Source organism: Stomoxys calcitrans, chromosome 5 (genome assembly GCF_963082655.1).
Source record: "Stomoxys calcitrans chromosome 5, idStoCalc2.1, whole genome shotgun sequence".
NCBI lineage: Eukaryota > Metazoa > Arthropoda > Insecta > Diptera > Muscidae > Stomoxys > Stomoxys calcitrans.
This window is the reverse complement of record NC_081556.1, coordinates 55631437-55651286: the sequence shown is the minus strand read 5'-3', so window position 1 is coordinate 55651286 and position 19850 is coordinate 55631437. Positions and strand designations below refer to the sequence as shown.

General features: G+C 39.4%; 1 long non-coding RNA gene across 1 annotated transcript in view; it reads left to right on the top strand.

Annotated features, from left to right (window-relative positions):
* Window positions 1-17559, top strand: part of LOC131997656 (uncharacterized) — a 312520-nt gene extending 294961 nt beyond the window's left edge. The window contains exon 8 of the long non-coding RNA XR_009398325.1: window positions 17549-17559. This is a non-coding gene — a long non-coding RNA (uncharacterized LOC131997656). The remainder of the gene's footprint in view (window positions 1-17548) is intronic.
* The last annotated feature ends 2291 nt before the right edge of the window (window positions 17560-19850 follow it).

Sequence of the window (19850 nt, the reverse complement as noted above, 5' to 3'; positions counted from 1 at the left end):
TTGCTCTAATAGCAGAGCAAATCTTTTCTTTTATCCTTTTTTTTGCCTAAGAAGAGATGCCGGGAAAAAACTCGACAAATGCTTCTTATTAGTGTAGGTCGGTTGGTATTGTAAATGGGCCATATCGGTCCATGTTTTGATATAGCTGCCATATAAACCGATCTTGGGTCTTGACTTCTTGAGCCTCTAGAGTGCGCAATTCTTATCCGATTGGAATGAAATTTTGCACGACGTGTTTTGTTATGATATCCAACAACTGTGCCAAGTATAGTTCAAATCGGTCTATAACCTGATATAGCTGCCATATCAACCGATCTTGGGTCTTGACTTCTTGAGCCTCTAGAGTGCGCAATTCTTATCCGATTGGAATGAAATTTTGCACGACGTGTTTTGTTATGATATCCAATAAATGTGCCAAGTATGGTTCAAATCGGTCCATAACCTGATATAGCTGACATATAAACCGATCTGGGATCTTGACTTCTTGAGCCTCTAGAGGTCGTAATTATTATCCGATTTGCCTGAAATTATGTACTACGGATCCTCTCATGACCACCAACTTACGTGTTTATTATGATCTGAATCGGTCTATAGCCCGATACAGCTCCCATATAAATCGATCTCTCTATTTTACTTCTTGAGCCCCCAACGGGCGCAATTCTTATTCGAATTGGCTGACATTTTACACAGGTCTCCAACATGTAGTAATATAATAATAGCAGAGCAAATCTTTTCTTATATCCTTTTTTGCCTAAGAAGAGATGCCGGGAGAAGAACTTGGCAAATGCGATCCATGGTGGAGGGTATGTAAGATTCGCCCCGGCCGAATTTAGCACGCTTTTACTTGTTCTTTTATCCCTTGTTAGTTCTATCAACTTTTCCAATAATTTGTCAAACTTGAAGACTTATAAAGACATGATGGTGTTGAATTCATAAGGCTTGAGAGCAAATTAAAACAAGTGCAAAAGAAAATTTTTATCAAAATACTGACATTTATTCGCTGACCACTATAAAACTAAGACATTAGCGAAGACAAGCACATTTTGAAGGTCAAAGATTAGGATCGGCCTATAAATAGTGTTTTGGCAAGCAGTACAGAATTAAGTTCTGACTTTATGGCCAAATTTCACTACCGATTTTGAATAAAGTATTTCAGGTGTCTTTACCAATTTCACAGTAACAAGAATTTTGGCTATTTTTAGATTTTGAAATAATATGGGTTGGGCCCAAGAATTTTACGACCATCCGAAATATACATATATACTTTATGGGGTCGGAATTGAATATTTCGATGAGTTGCAAACGGAAAGACCAAATGAATATACCTCCCTATACTGTGGTAGTGGGTAAAAAAATTTGTTTGTCTTCCTTATTATAAAAATTAAATCAATGGGGTTGGTTTCTATCACATAAGAGGTTCCGTTTCTTGTGTGCTTTAATTGTGGGTTTAATTCTTTAGGGAACCACTTACTTCTGTATGACTTCATGATTTTGGTTTCACAAAAGCAATCAAGCTCTGTATTTACTATTCGGTATAAGTACAACATACCATGTGCGGCCCTTAAAACAGTCACACCTAATATAGGCGATGAGTAATTCTAGGTGCGTTGCTATCTCTGGCTTTCCGTTTCCATATGCAAAGGAAATCTCCTAAAATTGAGCTTGTCTCGAAAGAGAAACAAACCAAATATTGAAACATTAGATGATCTTTGGCCCAAACTTAAAATTTATAAAAGTATAGGAGATTTTATCAGCTTTTCTATTTATTAAAAATTCTAGATCGATCCACAAATGCTTTCGCCAAAGATGAAACACGAGACCAGCCTCCAATCAAAAAAAAATTGTAGTCAAATATATTGGAAAGGTTTAAAAAATTTCGCACTAGAAAATCATGTTTTTCTCGAACAAGAGAAAAAGTTTGGAAATAGGATACGAATACTCCATTTGCAGCGAGAAGAATTTTTTTTTTTTAGGTTGAGATGACCAAGCTTTTGGTAGATTCCTCATTTTTAAATAATCTGCTTTTTATTTACCAACCCGCAGAGCCTAATATCGTCATGGAATAATCGATAGAATATTGCCACCCAACCCACATTACGATGATGCTCAAGAGAACCAATAAAGTTAGATACCCTACCGTCGTCAATCAACACCAGCGAAAGTTCCAAGTATGATTTTGGTAGGTACGAGGGTTGCCTCTTAGATGTCGGGATTGGACAACACTTGTGTTGCAATCTGCCAACTGACAGCTCTATCGTAAAGCTTGACATTTTTGAGGTTATACGAACGCAGAACGTTTTGACATACGAGCGTTATTTTTGTTGTTTACCGTAGCTTAAAAGATTCATCTCGCCCAAAAAGAATTAAATCTTAAACATTTTCGTGCGATTATTTTTTACAACTTTCGACGTGGATTAACTCAATAATTAACTCAACATTTAATTTTTGGTGATGAAGCTCCATCAAGGACCAGTGTTTATCGGTGGTATGGTGAAGGTCGACCAAAATCAGTTGTTGTTTCAAAAACCATTGATGCTGTGTGCCAACTGATATTGCAAGATCGTCACGTGACCTATCGTGAGATTATTAGTGGGACCAGCATACATTCAATATTAAATAAACATTTGACTGGCAAAAATATTTGTTCGCGTAGGATTCCACACAACTTGTCAATCGCTCAAAAAGAGGCTCGTGTCGATTGGTCGAAAGAAATGATCCAAAAATACTGAACAACTGTATTTGCGAGCATTCAAAGCATCGATTTGATGAGTCATTCGCCCTATAGTTCTGACGTACAGTATAGTCAACGTTTTTCGATACATGAGGAAGCGGTTGATGCGTTCAGAATGCATGATTTGGAGGTACCTCAATCACTGTGGTAAAAGTGCTTCGGCAATTGTTTCAAACGCATGCAAAAGTGTATAGATCTTAATGGGGAATATTTTGAAAAACAATAAAGCGATTTCCGGAGTCTCATACAATAGATCCATAGAATGTCATTGGACTCAAGATTCAAGATTCACAAGATGGTGGTTAATCATGCTTTCCATAACCTTGGGAAGCGCGGAGAAAACAATAATTGGTTGGTAGTTCGCAGAGTTGTTCGTCTGCCCCATTTTGGGTATTCGCTGAACGTTCACAAACTTCCAACACGCTGAGAAGACTCCCGCACGGTAAGCAAGGTTGAGAAGATTGCCTAATTGACGAGTAGGCGTCGAAGAACACTTACATAGAGCAAGTGTCGGTATATCCTCTGGGCCCGGGGATTTATTCGCGGTGCCCTTTTGACTCCTCGCTTTTGACTATATATCTGAGGAATCGAACTCGATACATTTACGATTGCAGGGTGTGGTTGAGAACTAACTGGCAGAGAAGAATTCCCCGCGAACATTTCAGCCAGGAGGTTAACAAGAGTAGGAATAGCCTACAAATCTCCCTTAACTCTTTTACAAATGACCAGAGGCTCTTGCTTCTCTTTGGAGAAGATTTAGATATAGCTTCCATATATAAATGTTCGTCCGATTTTGAGAAATATTGCACTAAAGTGCTAATTTGGTAACAAATTCTCTCGAAATTTGGCAGGAAGGATTTTCTTAAAACTGTTAATATTAATAGAAATCGGTTCAGAATTAGATATAGCTGCCATATATGTATATCGCCCGATTTTCACTTCTAGAGACACTGCAAACGCATTTATAGACCAATCTTGCCAAAATTTTGTACAACGCTTTCCTCGACAACTACCACAATATTTGAGAAGTTTGCACCAAATCGGTTCAGATTTAGGTAAAGATCCCATATATATGTCTTTCGATTTTGAGAAATATTGCAATAAAGTGCTCATTTGTTAACCGATTCTCTTCTAATATGGTAGGAGGGATTTTTTATGACTTTCGATAATACTGGTAATATTCATAGAAATCAGTTCAGATTTAGATATAGCGGCCATACATATGCTCGGCAGATTTTGGTAATTTGCAATTATGTTGTCATTTGTCAACTGTATTTATTACATTTTTAACATATTTGTCCTAAATTTGATAGGGATTGTTTGATAACCCATCTGAAAACATCCACCGAGGTCCAGGAAAATTGGTTCAGAATTAGATATGGCTCCCACTTTGTATCTATAGGGTAGGTGTAGGGTATTATAAAGTCGGCACCGCCGGACTTTTGCCTTTCCTTACTGGTTTTAAGATAATTTTTGACAACAATTATTCGTGGACAAATTTTTGATTGTTTTAATTTTTTTTTTTTATATTGCAAAACATGAAAATTAAATGCTCAGATATTGTTTAAAACTGTGGGGTTTTGGTGAAACTACTTTCGACATAAGCACCGTTTATCGGTGGTACATAAAGGATATTCATAAATAAAGAGACACTTTCTTAAGAAATTCACATTTCGCGATGCGTTGTCAAAAACCTAAGATATTATAACAAGTACGGACATTGAGTGGTCTTATAAATATAAGAAACTGTTGAATTTTGTATTTCAAATTTCAGCGAAATTGGATAAAAAATAAAGTTTATATGGGCTTCAAACCCTTTATCGGCAGATCGCTCGGTATGGAAGCTATATCTAAATATTGTCCGATACAAACCATATTTGGGACGAACGTCGGGAGACCTGAAACTACCCACTGTTTCAAATTTAAACAAAATCGGGTAATAAATAGAGCTTTAAAGGGCTTCAGACCCTTTATCGGCAGGTCGGTCAATATCGCAGCTATATCTGAATATAGTCCGATCTGAACCATATTTGGGTCCTATGTTGGGAGGCGTAAAACTACCCACTGTTTTAAATTGCAGCCAAATCGGTTAAAAAATAAAGCTTTTATTGGCTTCAGACCCTTTATCTGGAGATCGATTTATATGGCAACTATATTTAAATATAGTCCGATTTGAACCATATTTGGAGGCTTAAAATAACCCACTGTTTTAAATTTCAGCGAAATCGGGTAATAAATAAAGCTTTTATGGGCTTCAGGCCTATGTCGGAAGATCAGTCTATACGGCAGCTATATCTAAGTATAGACCGATTTACTCCATACTTAGGTCAGATGTCGGGAGGCTTAAAATAACTCACTGTTGCAAATTTCAGCGAAATCGGGTAATAAATAAAGTGTTTATGGTTTTCAGACCCTTTATGGGGAGATCAGTTTATATGGTAGTTATATCTAAATAAAGTCCAATCTGAACTATATTTGGGTCAGTTCTCGGGAAGCCTTAAACTACTCACTGTTTAAAACTTCAGCAAAATCGGATGGGCATTAGACCCTCTATCGGAAAATAGGTCTATATAGCAGTTATATCCAAATATGGTTCGATTTGGCCCACACAAGAACTTAACCAGCGTGCATCAAAAATACATAACTGTGCCAAATTTCAGCTCAATATCTATAGAGTGATTACAACAGACGGACGAACAGACACACGGATATCGTTAAATAGTCTTAGAATTTTACGACGATCCGAAATATATATACTTTGTAGGGTCGGAAATTGATATTTCGACGTGTTGCAAACGAAATGACTAAATGAATATACTCCCTATCCTACGGTGGTGGGTATAAAAATATAGCTGCAATTCAACTTGGGCAAATGCAACATTTCAGTGGTACAAAACATATCACAAATATATGTTTTGTACCACTGAAATACATAAAAATTTTCTTCAGATATACAAAATTCGGCATAATTTTTGTACATACATACCTCGTACGTCAGTGGTGCCGCATAATTTGTGTTTTATCAGGGAGTTGGCCTTCTACTGCTGTAATGCCATAAATACTCCAGCAGGTGCTGGCAACTTAAACGGTTTGAAGTATGTCTTGCTGTATGCACGTTTTAATCAAAAGCCTCGACATGATTTTGCTTACTTGTTTAGAATATATTTAAGATTTGCTTTTCAACGCTTCCGTATTCAGTCTTACAATAAAACGGGGCTATTATTTTTAATTTGAATTTCACACTTATAACACACACTTGGATTAACTCCAATTCGAAACAATATTTAAAAATCAATAAAAAGTTGCGAATGAACAATTATAAAACTTTTCACTGAACACTTTCATTGTCATCTTGAAAATTCTCTTTTTTTTACACCGAAAGAAAAACAAAAACACCCAAGAATGCTGAGGAAAACAGAATACTTAAGATTTCTTATCGTTGAGACATGGCGTTACAAACGGACGAAAGTCCCACCGACCAGTGGAAATTGAAAACGGTCGTTGAGGACCATCACCCGGTCGCACCGAACCAATAAAAACAAATCACTATAACAGCAGGGCGGATGGATACTTACACTGATAGTAGCACTGTCCTTTACATTTTGTTATGTTCATTACAAGTTTTTCACAGTGGTCCGGATAGGCGAAGGTACATGCCTGCATAAAAGCTGCTGCTGCTGCTGGTGGTCGTTCATGCGATGATGCAGTGTCCTCCGAGAGATTCATCAATAAAATTGGGCGTATGTCAGCTCTAAGATAATTTATTTTCCAGTTGCAACATTTGTTACAAGTCCGTCTGACGAATTGATTCAAAACCATGCCATCTAGCAGAGCTAGATGACAAGGTGCTCTAGGTCGAGTGGGAATGGGTGGGGGAAAATCAAAAAACCATTAGAATATGGTTATGATGATGTACGATAGATGAGCCAAGCTCCACAATGCATAGCCGACAGTGGGTAGAATTTGATTGGAATCGTTGCCGCCATCAGCAGTGCCATTGAAATTGGCGATCCAATAATGATGACATTGTGAAACATAAGAACTTAGATGGATGTTGTGGGGCACTGGGCGGGCAATAAGGCGGTGAAGAAAACAAAAGGACTGCAGTGGCAAACTAAAACGAAAAATAACAAAAAAAAAGTGATTCGAAACAAAGAAACCAAAAAAAAAAAAAAAAGAAATCTGAAGGGCGAAAGAGCCAGTGTCAATGAGTTGCAACATTTGTGTTGACAAGCATATTCGCAACAGAAACAGAGGACATAGCTAAAGCGACAGAATGAGAAATCGAGGTTGAGATGAAGGATAGATCAGATACCATCACTGCTGCTACAACATCCATGGCCACATTCGTCGTTGTCCTAGCCGATGTTGCTCCGGCTGCCAATACCAGCTATAGTTGATAATTTATGATCTGAAAAATTGAATCCATAAAATGTTAAGTTTTAAATAATTTGTCAACAATGAAAAAACATATTGTCCGTATAAACAGGGTTCTAAAATCTGAATGATAAAATTTGATATGGAATATAAAAACTTTCAGTTTAGCATCCAGAAACCGTTGAGGCCACCATAGCGCAGAGGTTAGCATGTCCGCCTATGACGCCGAACGCCTGGGTTCGAATCCTGGCGAGACCATCAGAAAAAACTTTCAGCGGTGGTTTCCCCTCCTAATGCTGGCAACATTTGTGAGGTACTATGCCATCTAAAATTTCCCTCCAAAGAGGTGTCGCACTGCGGCACGCCATTCGGACTCGGCTATAAAAGGAGGGGCCCATTATCAATGAGCTTAAACTTGAATCGAAGTGCACTCACATATTTCGCTTCTAAAACAACATCTGTACCTTGGGAGCCTACCCCCAGGAGTAGGCTCAGAATGGACTTCAAAGACCCAACAGCTGCGATGGTGGTATCAGAGCATAGCATTTTATCCGCCCCTTCACACGGTATGAGTGCCTTGGTGTGAGCGCACAACCAGTCGTCAGATTAGCGCATTGCGTCCCCAGCATTTAAATTAAGGTGGTGTTTCCGATTTAAACTCAGACAGCGACAGTGCCAATGAAACAGTCATCGCAGCCGAATAGAGAGATGTGAACAGCGGTACGACGGAAGTAGTGAGCGAGGGCTTTGCTAAGCTCTTAAGAAGACCGAGAAAGCAATCCGGTGCACGACGAAGGAGACTGAGGAATATGAACCGGCAGCGCAATCGGGCGAAAGTGTATAAGGCTGGCAGGGTTGTAACTGCCATTTCAAGTACTTCTATGGAAGCTGGAAAGAGATTCAAATCCCTCATAGAGCATAACACTGCCAAAATTGTGAAAAAGTAAAAGTGGTTCCCGCAATGGAAACTCCAGACAGTATCCTATGGAGAGATACAAAGTCGAAGCAAGTACTAAGAAAGCGCTCACGGCCACTGAGTCTTCATGGGGGACTGTGACTACCAAAAGGCTACAGCTATCTCGCAAGGGGAATGTGGTCGCTACAAGGGGTAAGAAGCATACTTCTTATGCCCATGTGGCCAGGAAGCACAACAGAGACGATGCACTTGATATCAGAAGTGCATCTGGATGGATTCCACCAAGTCATGGGTCCCAAGTGGAGCACATGTACACAAGTGGATTTTGGGGGATAGAGGGGACTTCTTGTTGCTGTGCTTTGGGTTAGCATAATGTATCGATATCGTCAAATAACTCGATGGAAGTATCCACACTCCCTGGGATGGCGCAAAGCCAGACCCGGTGACAAATATGGACATTCCTCAGCTGACAAAGATGACGGTGGTCATGAAGGGATGGGGTGGGCAAATTCGCATAATGAAAGTTGTAAGCAAGCAAAACCAAGCTTTGGTCGCGGAGAAATGGGATGTCTTCCACTGGGAGAAGAAGGTGGAAGAAACTGTCCTTTAGCCTGGACCAAGTCATCGAAATAAATTTAGCTAGTACTAAAGGCATTGCATTTTTCGCGTTCAAGATTGGGTAGACTGGGATAGGAAAAGATCCTAATTTTGGGATATCAGGCAGCGGAATGACAGAAGGCTCAATACAGTCTGACGAACAGTGAGCCGAAAATTAGACCATCACCGACATTAACAAAATTGGAGAGAGTAGAATAGGCAGAGATTCTAATATTGGAACGTCAGGCAGTGGAGTGACAGGAGACTCAATACAGCCTGACGTACAGGGAATCGACAATGAAATCATCACCGACTCCCAAGAAGCCCATTTGGTGAAGGGCACGATGGCATGAAATAATGAAGAAAATAACCAAGGGCAAGATTTATATTTCCTTATTTCAGGAGCCATGGACGATCCAAAACAAAGTTTCTGGAATGAACCAATTCATCAATGGAAAAACGGGAACTCGGCTGCTGTATTTGCATTAAAATAAGTTTCCTATGTCATTGTCTGGCTTTCGGGGGTAACAGACACCGTCACTTAGATGGGAATACAATACCAGCCATGAACCAACATAGGGGCGTGGTATGGAAAACAATTAGAGATTTTGTAAGTAGCACGGTATTCCTGACTTAGAGTTTACTTTTTAGTATTTAGAGCGCACAACAAGCCGATTACTGGTTTAGGTGTATGTCCATAGTGGCAGGGGGCGGATTAAAATCCACAAACCAACTTTATCTTCCCCATAGTTGTCCACATCAGGAGATGTGTGTGAAATTTCCCTCAATAGTTGAACGTAAGTCGCGAATTTGCCAATTGTTGATGTTAAAGTTATTTTGTTTATGGTAAAAACTCTCGACACTTTGTGGTGAGGGATGGCTCTATTAAGCGAAATATCAAAAATTCTTTCAAGTCAAAATGTGTTTTTTTGCTGCCAAAATAGCCTGTTACTCCTAAATAGGAATGATTTGTTTAGATGATATTTTGTGTCTCTGTACGTTGAAACGTCGGTCCAGCCAGTAATCGGTTTTGGTACCACTACTGTGGTATAGGTTTCTAAACTTATTGATACCTATGACTGTCGACTCTTCCTGATAAGATTTAGCTATGCCCGTCTGTCTAGGAGCCATTTTGTCTGTACCAAGTACAGATCGCAATTTTTATCCAATCGCCTTCAAATTTGGCGCAGGCACTTTTGTTTTGCCTAGATACGAAGTCGAAATGGGTTTAGTTTTAGATTTAGATAATTTGTATACATGTGTTCGTCCAATTTTGAGCAATATTGAAGCGATGCTCACGAAATTTGAGACTTAGCATTCCCTAATGGCTGTTTATAAGTTTGCCCGTTATAAAAACTCCTAAAAAAAATGTATTCGACACAAATTCTGGCATGGAATAAAGATTTTGAATTTTTTTATAAACACAGTCACAACGTTTTATACAAATGGAGTTTACTTGTCGAAAATCTCGTTTATTGGTAATGAATTTTGTTGTTGCATGTAACGCCGGCGACAATTGTGAGGTACTATGACATGCTTGAAAGCCATGAAAAAACTTCGCACTGGGGCACGCCGTTCGGACTGGGCTATGAAAAGGAGGTCCCTTATGATTGAGCTTATACTTGAATCGGACAGCACTGATTGATATGTGGGAAGTTAGTCCCTGATCGTTAATGGAATGTTCATGGGCAAATTTGAAAATTTGCATAAATAAATTTTGCCTAAGAACTTTCAACCCATCACTCTGACTTGGAATTTACCCACTTTTATATTGGCTGCTGTGCTCTTTTAAATCATATGATTTTTTCAAAAACTTCAAAATTTCAAGAAATTCTGCTTGATATGTTCAGAATCCGAAATCATTATCGATATTCTAATAACCCTCTTGAAGTCAAACATAACATCGAGCAAAGAAACCAAACGACAAACAAGAGAAATACGTAAATAATGGCCAATCAATATGCAGAAAATGAGACTTTAATGCTAAATTCAGTGCTTGTTCTCCGCCCCATCAACTCGCATTAGAGTTTCACATCTTTAGTCGTACATGCGCGCCAGTTTCTCAAAATGGAAATGCTCAACAACTCAAAGCGTATGAAAGGAAGCTAGGGCGCAAAAATGCTATAAAATATTCCATACTTTTTATGCTATTCTAATTCAAATGCATTTATTGCCTCTGTATGCTTTTTAAATAATTACACACATACATAGCATGTGTTTGCTCCAGCCAAAAGGGATCCATACAAATGTCCTGTTTTTTTCCTCCATCCCCGCTATGTGCTCTGTTCCTATATGACAGCGTTTTAAGTAACTTTGTTTTAATGGCATGCGGATATGGGATATAAATCTTCAGTGAAATATTAACAAAAAAAAAAATGCATATCCATTGTGAATGGCCATGTACGAGACACAAAAACTATGATATTTTGATAATGTATTGCTTTCTAATTCGGTTTTTTATTTCACATTTGTGTATTTTTTTATTTAGGCAACAAGCCAATATTCCACGGAACTTGCTGACATGCCTCCGGCTATTAGCTATAGTACTGGTACTATTGTTTTATGATATAGACAACTTTGATTATAAATATTCAAATAGGTACAAATTTAATTTTGTAAAATATGAATGAAAACATAGATGTCGGTGGATAGCTATGCTTTTAAAATGTCTCCTTAGTCCTACTTAGCGTACGTAAGCAAACATTATTTGCTCAGCAGGTCCAGAAGCACATAGTTTAATTTGTCTTTTCTAAGTCAACTTTAATGCAGATTTCCATTTCTGATCGCAGTGTTCCACTTATGATGTTTAGGTCGACAGAGTGTCGACTTTGACCTTACACAGCAAGTATATGTTGTTATAGACAAATTTCAATGAGCCAACTAATGAAGTCCGGAAATTCTACCAAAGAATTAAACATCAAACCCATGGCTTTGGTGCAGGCACATCCTCTTGCAGAGACAAAGAAGGAAATCTGATAACTGACACAGATAACATGCTGAGGATATGGAAAGAACATTTTACCCAACTGCTAGTGTCCGATGTTGGCGGCGAAGAGGATACCGCAGAACCAATCCCTGATGATGGTATAGAATGTTTACCTCCTAGTCAGAATGAGGTCCAAGTAGCAGTAACTCGACTAAAGAACAACAAGGCAGCAGGAGCCGCTGGTTACCCGCTGAACTATTTAAGACCGGAGGCGACACGCTGATAAGGCGTATGCATCAGCTTATCTGCGCAATCTGGCTAACGCATACCCGATGATTGGAACCTCAGCATACTATGTCCAAGAAAGAAAGAAAGGAGACAAGACGGAATGTGCTAACTACAGAGCGTACTACTCTCGAGCGTACTGTGTGGAAGATTAAAACCTAAAGTCAATGAGATAATTGGGACCTATCAATGCAGCTTTAGACCAGGTAAATCCACCTTAGACCAGATATTCACACTGCGCCAAATCCTGGAAAAGACTCAAGAAGGACAAATTAACACCTACCATCTCGTTGTTGACTACAAAGCCGCCTTCGAGTTTGGTATCCCTGTCTGAGTTTGGTATCCCTGCAAAATTAACAAGACTCTGCAGGATGACACTTGCTGATACGCGCTGCTCAATAAGAATAGGAAAGAATCTCTCCGAACCATTTAATACCAAACGAGGTTTCAAATAAGGAGACAGCCTATCGTGTGATCTCTTTAATATCCTGTGGGAGAAAATTATGCGAGATGCAGATGTGAATAGATATGGCACACTAATCACAAGAGAACACATGCTTCTCGCCTATGCCGACGACATCGATATCATAGGACGGCCACCGGAAGTAGTAACTGCAGCCTTTGAATCGAAAGAGAGTCAGTGAAAATGGGTCTGGCAGTAAATGGAGATGAGAGACGAAATGGATGGAGATAAAGCGAAGAATAATACTGGCAAACAGATGCTACTTTGGACTAAGTAAGCAGTTTAGAAACGAGGCCACCTCTCAACAGACGAAGACTACATTTTACAAGACACTGATACTACTCGTGCTGTTATATGGTTCTGAAGCATGGGTACTTGTGAAAGCAGATGAGGCAGTGCTTGGAGTATTTGAGAGAAAGATTCTTCGTAAAATATATGGACCAGTTTGCGTTAACGGAGAATATAGACGACGTATGAACCACGAGCTGTATGACGACGAAGCATAGTTACACGCATCAAAATGCAACGGCTGCGTTGGCTAGGTCATGTTGTCAAAATGGATGAAGAAGCTCCAGCAAAGAAGTCTTTTGAAGGCAAACACGGTGGTACACACAAACCGGGAAGACCAAAAGCCCGATGGAAAGATCAAGTTGTGGGAGACACCTCGAAACTTGGTGTCAGAGATTTTAGAATGAGCGCAGAAGATCGAGGCGCTTGGAACGCTATTCTACTTTCGGCTAGTGGAACAAATATTCTGTCATAGCCAATTAAAGTAAAGTAATATCAGATAATGCACTGATACGGTCTTGGTACATCTGATGGTGGTCATAGAAAATGTCATTGCGCAAAATTTCAGCCAAATCGGATAAGAATTGCATTCTCTAAATTATCAATAATTACAACCTGGAGTTTGGTATGTGGGAGCTATATCTGAATATGAAGCGATTTGGCCGTTTACAATACCAACCGACTTCTATTAATAAGAAGTATTTATGGAAAATTTCTTGCGTCTAGCTCTACTTTTTCAAGTGCGCCTACAATATTTTAGAAAAAACTACTAACTACTAAATTTCACATGAACATTTCATAAGAAACAGGGGATACTTCTCTCATATCAATGTGTACAGTCAGGTTAAAGTTTAAAGCTCAATGATATGCCGAGGCCGAATGGCCGCATAGCGACACCAGTTGTTAGAGTAGTTTTAATATGGCAAGATGCCGCACAAATGTAGCCAGCATTAGTAAGAGGATGACAACAACTAAACATTTTTCTGATGTTCACCCTGAGAAGTGAACCCGGGCGTTCGGAATAATAGACGGACATGCTAACCTGTGCGCCACGGCGTAAAACTATGTGGCCTAACCTATGTAAAACTTTCTAACGATTTCAAAAATACTACCCATACAAATATCTGATTTTTCGTTCGGAAGATGTGAGTGTTCAGGAGTTCATTGTTAGTTAATTTGGTTCTTTTTCAAGTTTAATACTTTGAAAGCTAGATACGAAGTTGACATTTTTTTATTGATTGCTTAATAATGCAAATTGCGCATGAACATTTCATTAAGGAACAGGAGCAACCTTCTCACATTCTAATGAGAGCTGTCCGGTTCAGGTTTAATGTTTGATAGCCGAGTCCGAACGATGTACTGCAGTCCGACACTTCTCTAGCATGGAGCGTGAAACTTGGTCACCTCGAACATATCAAATATTGATTGTTGATGCCCTTATACAACTTACTCTTTCAAATTAAAACGTAATCGAACGAAAAATGGTTCTTTCATGTGTCCAAACCCTAAATCGGGAGATCAGTCTATATATCAAACACATTTTTATATCACTCTTTAGCAAATTTCATTTCATAGGCTGAGCACATTTCTATCATATGACGTTTTAGTTATTCGATTTTACATTCGGTTGAAAGATATGATTTTTGCAATGACCAAAAACTCAAATCCCGCCACTGCGAGTTGTCATATGGCTCGTGGTTCATACGGTGCAGATATTCTCCGACAATGCAGAAGTCTGCATAAAGTTTGAGAAGCATCTGTTTCTCAAACACTCCAAGTACTTCCTTCGGAAGTTGGGCAGAGTGACCCATCTCAAATCTGAAAATTACCCGAGTAGGGGGTCGTACAGACCGTTCTCCCTTCACTTAGCAGTAGTTAAAACGCTTGAGGAACTACTGTTCCCACTTGTTGGAGAATTTCCATTCGCCGAGCATCAGCATGGATTGCGAAGACTACTTAGCGCAACAACTGCTTTGCATGCCATCACAGCACACATTGGCCGTGGCTTCAAGCAGCCCATGTCAAATAAAAGGATCGTACTTGTGGCACTGTACTTATCGAAAGCATTCTAAGGGCGATTTTTTAAACCAATGGCAACACTGGTTTAAACTGATCACTCACGTTTCGTTTTTGTTTCATTATCAAACATCTTCAAACGATAACCATGAATCGATGGTAAGACGTTTGCAAATTATTCAATTTTATTTTCAAAATGCGTGCTCTGTTAAGAAAGTTCATTGCGCGCTTCTTCCATTTTATGGCTATTTCCATCTTTGGCCAATTGGTACGTAAATAAGCGAAATTGTCGATTTTGGAGTGAAGATCAGCCAGAAGCATTGCAAGAGTTACCAACGGATCGAGAAAAAGTCACAGTTTGTGCGATTTATGGGCTGGTGGCATCATTGGACCGTACTTTTTCAAATATGATGTGAATCGTAACGTAACTGTGAATGGTGAGCGCTATCGTGAGATGATATCCAACTTTGTTTTACCCTAAATCCAAGAGCTTGACTTGCATGGATACGTAAATCAACGAAATTGTCAATTTTGGAGTGGAGGTCAGCCAGAAGCATTGCGAGAACTACCAATGCATCCAGAATAGTCACAGTTTGGTGCGGTTTATGGGCTGGTGGCATCATTGGACCGTACTTTTTCAAAGATTATGTAAATCGTAACGTAACTGTGAATGGTAAGCGCTATCGTGAGATGATATCCAACTTTGTTTTAACCTAAATCCGAAAGCTTGACTTGCATGACATGTGTTTTCTACAAGACGGCAAGTGGCAACACAGCACGCGTAACAATGGACTTATTGAGAGGCGAGTTCGGTGAACATTTTGTTTCACGTTCGGGACCGGTCTATGCAATTTAACGTCTTAAGATTATATTTTGTGGGGCTATATTAAAGCTCATGTCTATACAGTCCGCTTCTATTGACGCATTGGAAGAGTACATTGAAGCATTTATTCATAAGATACCGGCCGAAATGTTGCCAAAATTGGACTAAGCGGATGGACCATTTGAGGCGCATTCACCGTCAACATTTGCATGAAATAATCTTTAAAGATTAAATTATATGGACCGTACTATCGATTCAAAAAAAGATTTTATGCATTTTTCTGAATTTTATGTGGTTTGTTTTCAAAAACTTATCAATAGCTCTCAAAAAATCATCCTTTACGGGGTCAGTCATGCTGAACTATTTGAGGACATTCCCACAGTTAAGTCTAAAGTGCTGGGTCACGAATTATCTGTTTGGTCGCCAGTCATTTGTGGATATTAGAGATAAAAAGTCGAAACGCCCAAGAGTGAAACAAGGAGTTCCCCAAGGCGGGGTGATATCTATGACACTGTTTAACGGCATTGAGGTCGTATCATATGCGGACGACTGTATGATCATGGCATCAGGCCCCCACACATTGTTGGCATCTGCGACAGGTTAAACGTCTATCTCAACGATCTTGCCGCTTATTTCGGTGTAAGAGAATTGAAGATATCTGCCATCAAATCTTCAGTCACATTGTTCACTACAAATACGCATGAGGTGAATCATGAACTGAATATGAAAGTCGATGGAGGACCGATTCCGACCATCAAGTGTCCCAAAATATTTATTGTTATATTTGACAGCTTTTGCACATTGTTCCCATATGCCACAACAATTGGCGATAAGGTCAACTGTACAAACAAGGACCTCAAGTCACTTGCCGGCAGCACTTGGCGTGCTGATAAAGTTGACCGGTGTGGTCTCGTCAACCATGTGATACGCAGTGAAATAATATTCAGATCTTTCAGAATGCCGCTCTTCGAACTGTGACGGGCTGTCTACTCAGTTCTCACGTGGACCACCTCCATCATGAGATCCTACCATGCGATATCATAACTATTACAAGACATAACTATTATTCTGGGCTATAATCACAGTTAGCTCCCAAATCACCATCTTGTGGGTAGGTATTCACTACCCAGAAGCCTTTAGAAAGAGAGGTTCAGCACTATATGAAATAAACTCTCAATCAAGCGGCTTATCAACCGGGACTAGATATATTCATGTAGACACAGTAGCAGATGCTGTGAACAGCTACCGGGTAAATGTGGTGCTTGGAGAACGACCGACATGAACTTTACCCGAAAAAATTGACCGCCCACGGTAAGCCAGCTCAATTACGATGCGGCAAATGCTACTGCCTCAACTACTAAAAAGCAGACATTGATGCCAATGTGTGTCCCGTTTGTGACCACGACACACGTTACCTATTTAATAGCCCAGCCGGACCCAGATCCCTCTGTATGCACCCCACCTTAGTCGCAGAGTCCCTGGATCTGGATATTCAACAGAACCAAGCAGAGAAGAGATTATGAGTATGAGTTAATCTCTTCTCTGTCTCCCAGGGCGTTAAAAACAAAAGTACCATGTTTTCAAAACCTTTATGTACGGTACGAAAAATCCGTTCTGATTTACTTACAACTCCCATCCATATATAAAGCCTGATTTTAACTGAAAGAACGTAGTTACCAAAACTTTCAAACGATTTAAACGAAATTTGTTATGGTTCCTATATTAAGTCATCTGAAAGGATCTGCTAAATTTCATCAGAATCGGTTCAGATTTACAAATAGTTGACAAATGCATGAGGTGCACCTTAGCGCCCTATCTTCTACTTCCCATATCTAGGATAACATTGAAATCGTAAACGCTGCTAATATTTTGTTGCAATCGTTCAGTTATCGTCAGTGAAAAATGAAAAGCACTATTCAAGTGATAACGAGAAATTCGAACACGAACACGAACACTGATGTGAATATCAAAATAGGCAACCTAATCATGAGTACGTCTTTAAGGATCCTAAGAGTTGATGGCAGTGTTTGTGGTGTTGTTAGTGAGTACTGGTGGTAAGACTGTGGAACTAGTGTTGGCTCGGTTGATGTTCCTTTGGCGAACATGGCTGTGTTCTTAGTTGGCAGCCATAACAAATAATTTTTGCTGCAATGCGACGATGAACTGGAAACGGAACCAAAGAAAAATTGAATGCAACCAACCGACCGAAGTACGAGCAATTTGTTCTTTTTTTTGGCTTTGATGTTTATTTGGTTTAATTCAAATTTTTTTTTATGTTAGCATAAGATTCGCATACACGCATGCACTGCACAAAGCCTTTTGCATACACCACCTCAATGCAATTGAAATGCGGAGAGCAGAAAAAAGGAGTTTAAATGATATAAGAAAATCTGCATACAATGAAACCTTAAGCGCGCAAGTATGCGATAGTGGTTCACAAATATAAATGTATAAGTCGCACAACGACACTTGAATGCTCAAGGCTGCGAACCAGAAAGAAAAACAAAAAAAAAATATACTTTTAGTGAAAAATGTAAAGGCACAAAAAAGAAAAACGCAACGTAAATAATAATAAAACGGCAACATAATAAAATAATAACAATAGAACTGGGAACCTCAAAAGGCTGTGACTTTAGCGATGCGATGGCAAGGAGAGCATAACGACGAAGTTGTTCTTAATGCATATCAACACGAGAATGAAACCGACGACGTGCCCGAGTGCCAGTGTCAGGAGAATAAAGAGGGCGACTAAAACAAACGGAAGTTGTAGCCATAAGGCGGCACATACACTGTGCATACACCTTTCTGCTATATATGAGCAAACGTTTTAAAGGACACTTGCTTAAATGCAATAAAAAGGACAAACTACATAACCAACAAACGAACGCATTTGTTGCTGTATAAAAATCTCAAATACAGCAATATGTGTATGGGCATAGCATAAATACATATGCATATTCCCATCTTTGCAGCTAACAGGGTTATGGGAATAGCTGGAATTGCCTAACTTTTATTGGTATTGTACAAGGCGGCTTCTCGATATGTTTGGTATCACCAGATAGAAAAGAATGGCTGATTACGATATATGCCTGTTATGTAAGTCAGAACGAGAATAGGTTAGGAAATCTGAAATCACCCTTTAAGTCATAGAGATCTCTGTCCGTGTCTATTTTATTTCAATGTGTGTCTATGTAACCTACACGATCGATTTTGAGTGCCATATACGTTTTAAAGACCCTATTTGGCCATCAAAAATAGATACTAAAAATTAATATGCCAACATCTATCATCATAATTTGTTCATTTCCGGGTCAAGAGGGGCATAGGCTTTCCAACTTCTTCTCCGATCTGGGTAATATTGCCAACGTCTCTCTAGGAGGGAGGCCAACGTAGCGCAGAGGTTAGCATGTCCGCCTATGACGCTGAACGCCTGGGTTCGAATCTTGGCGAGACCATCAGAAAAAATTTTCAGCGTTGATTTTCCCCTCCTAATGTAAAACTTCTCTTCAAAGAGATGTCGCACTGTGGCACGTCGATCGGACTCGGCTATAAAAAGGAGGCCCCTTATCATTGAGCTTAAACTTGAATCGGACTGCACTCAATGATATGTGAGAAGTTTGCCCCTGTTCCTTAATGGAATGTTCAGGGGCAAATTTTGCATTTTTGTCTCTAGGAGGTGTCTTCATAAATCTCTCTATCTCGTCTCTAGGCCTTATCTGGTGACTTATGCATATTCTTTACCCTCTCACCTACACATATTTCTCGCTATGATACGACTCTGGGCCAAAACTAAACAAACCTTTAGTTGGGCCACCTTTTGCGTGTTTGGTTGGTTCACCTAGTGCCTATAAATCTTATAAAGCTTCAATTAGTATATTAAAAGTTCGTTTTGAAAACTACACTAATCGTGTAATGGCTGCCATTTCGCTGTACAGCAATTGCGGGAATATCCAGTTTAAGAGAGTTAAGATTTTAACAGATCAGCCAGATGTAACTCCATTATCTCAAGGAGGACATGAAGGATCGAAAGAACTTGGGTTCCGTTAGAGCAGAACAGAAACAAAGAAGGAACTCAACAGTCTACTTCTGACCTTCGTTTCCACAGCTACGAGGTGGACGGTGGAAGGGGACATCCTTACTTAGTTGACCATAACAGAATGTTTTTCCACTAACCTTGTCCAAATAGATTTCCAAGCACCTCATTATTGTGCTCTTCAACTTCACCGAAATTGTACTATTCCCATACAGAGTTTGCCATTAATTGAAACTCCTAGAAGAAGCGCCATTCTTAATTCGCATTCGTAATCATTTTATTTTGATATGTTTGTCTTAGGCAACGTCATTGAGCTCATGATTCATACCGCAGCAACGCCGTACCAATTTTGTAATGATACCAAACGCCGACATGACTTGAAGTATCTTTGAAAG